At 41.6% G+C, this 2677-nt stretch overlaps 1 protein-coding gene across 1 annotated transcript in view; it reads right to left on the reverse strand.

Moving 5' to 3' along the window:
* The window catches only part of CPXM2 (carboxypeptidase X, M14 family member 2), an 85181-nt gene that overhangs the window by 54703 nt on the left and 27801 nt on the right, over window positions 1-2677 (reverse strand). The gene's annotated exons all lie outside the window — the stretch shown is intronic.

The raw sequence follows: 2677 nt of genomic DNA on the forward strand, positions 1-2677 counted from the left end.
GATAGATATAATATATATTATAATTTCTTTCAAAGGGACAGAAATTTATATATATATAAATATATATAAATAATCGTGTCTGATCGGAGTGGTCACCAGGCTCCAGGTGCCAGAGCTGCCCCAAAGGAGGAGAAGGATGAATCCAGCAGCAGAAAAAGAGCTCTGGCTGCAGCATCACCCACAGGAGAGCACAGGCCAGACTGCTGGGAGCTCAAGTGTTGCAGCTTTGCCGTGAAGGGCAAAGATGTGTGAGAGAGGATCCAGCAGGGTGTCCTTGCCTGCCCTCCCCTGGCATTTTAAATGTCCTCATTAGGTCAGGCAGGAAACTGCAGGGAGCAGGACAGGTACACATCTGATCTAGGCACATCTTCCAGTGAAGAACAGTTTTTTCATTTTGTTAATGATTCTTGTTCAATAAAAAGAGTTGGTTTAGTTGTTCTTTATCCCAGTGTCATGCAATCACAGAATGATTTAGGTTGGAAGGGGCCTTAAAGACAATCCTGTTCCATCCCTGTCATTGCAGGGACACCTCCCACTGTCCCAGGTGCTCCCAGCCCCAATGTCCAGCCTGGCCTTGGATCTCCAGGGATCCAGGGGCAGCCCCAGCTGCTGTGGGCACCTGTGCCAGGGCCTCCCACCCTCCCAGGAAATAATTTCTTCCTAATATCTAATATAAGCCTGCCCTCCTTCAGTGCTTTGATTTTTTATTTTTAAAATATAAAGCTGGGAAAGTCTCCAAGGCTTTGGACTAAATAAAAATCTTAGCTTGGCTCCCCTGCTTGGCAGGTTTTCACTTCTAAGACAACACAGATCAGAGAGGTGTTTTTTTGGCTCTCATACCTACAATAAGATTATTCCCCAGCATATGTTTCCATCAGTCATGAAAGCACTCTCTTCTTGTCATACAGCCTCATAAAGCTGGGAAGGTGCCTCAGGTAACAGAAGGACATCTTTTGGTACAGACTTCCCCATCACAAACAATTCCTTTTGATACCACCCCCGTCAGTGGCTGAGGGTCAGGGAAGGAAGCTGATGAGTCTCCTTTGATTTCTGAGCCAAACAGGCACAAAGGAACCTGCCCACCACAAAACAAGTCCCACTCCTCTCTTTCTGTCTCTTTCTGGGACTGTTTCTCCCCACTGCTCTGCTCCTTCCATGGGGCACAGCTCAGGCCTCCAGGAGGAGTTTTCAGGAGACTTTAACCTGCCCATCTTTGCTCCTGGCAGGCAGAAATGTGCCTGGATCCCCTCAAATCTCAGCAGCAATCCAGGAGGAACCCGGTTCTGCTCTGCCAGCACCAATCCTGCTCTTCCTGCAGACCCTCAGGGCTCTGCCTACCAATTTTTTTATGGGGAAAGAGGCAAAACCAAAATTCCCAGGCCATGGCAGGGGAGTTGGAACTCAACGATCTTTAAGGTCCATTCCAACCCAAACCTTTCTGTGATTTGGTGTTTCTGTGGTTCAAAAAACCCCCAAAACCCCAAGATGACTGTGAATACCAGCCATAAACAGAGCGTCAAGATCTGCTGTAAACTCCTAACAGAGCTGAACTAAAAATAGAAGCATGACAGGATGAAGCGGTGCAGCTCTGGCGTTGAGAGGAACAGCAATGTCAAGAGGATGAATAAAGACAAGAGTAAGGCTTTGCTACAGTAATTACCTACCTACCACAGAATAAATATAGAAACCTTATTGCCAAATAAGCACCTACTCCCACAAGCAATGTTAAAAGAAATTAAACAAAAAAAAACCCCACAGAAAATTCAGCTGTTGAAAGGAAAATATTCTTTTTCTGAGATACAGCGCCATTTTTTCTGGTTTACCTTCATATCACATTCTGTTTCTAAGGGAGGGTTCTGACAGAATGGATCTCTCAGGGTGGTTGTGCATCTCCTGCACACTTGTGCAGAAGGTCCAGCAGCACAAGTGCCATTATCTGCTCACACAAAGCTGTGAGACTCAGTGACAAATTAAAAGGCCAAACAAACACATAAAGAGCAGGAAAAGAACCCAAATCCTCCCCTCCTGTTCCTGCACCCCTCATACATACTCCACAACAGTCACAGAGGAGTAAATGCAGACAAATCTGGGCAAAACACTTATTTCTCAGTGCCATGAGACATTCTCTAGCACAAGCAATGGCCAGAAAGCTCAAAAATAATATATTTGTCTACATATACAATATATATATTTGCATAATGATATGCAGATATGTAATTAATATTTTAAATAAAATTAATTCAAAATAGATATAAATTTATAAAAAATATATTCACATATAAAATATATATGTAAATATATATAGTACTATAAAGTTTATCTGCTCACATAAAAATCATATTGTTTTGGAATTACAGCAATCACTTGGTGATTACCTAGGGATTAAGACATCTCAAAGAGGCATGGTTATTTAAAACTAAATTAAAAAGGTCTCCAAAACTACAACCTGAGCCAATCAAGTTAAATATTGAGAAAGAAGGAGGAAGTTTAACACAAGCAAATATAAGGTGAGTGAAAAGACCCAGACGTAGATCATGACTAGAGAAGTTTGCTACCCTTAAACTTCTATTTTATGCCATGTATAATGACTTTGCCTTATATATAGATGTAAATATATATATTATTATTATTTTATTTTATATATATATGTACTTTTATATATGATGATGTTGCCATT

The sequence above is a fragment of the Geospiza fortis genome, unplaced genomic scaffold (assembly GCF_000277835.1).
Source record: "Geospiza fortis unplaced genomic scaffold, GeoFor_1.0 scaffold452, whole genome shotgun sequence".
NCBI lineage: Eukaryota > Metazoa > Chordata > Aves > Passeriformes > Thraupidae > Geospiza > Geospiza fortis.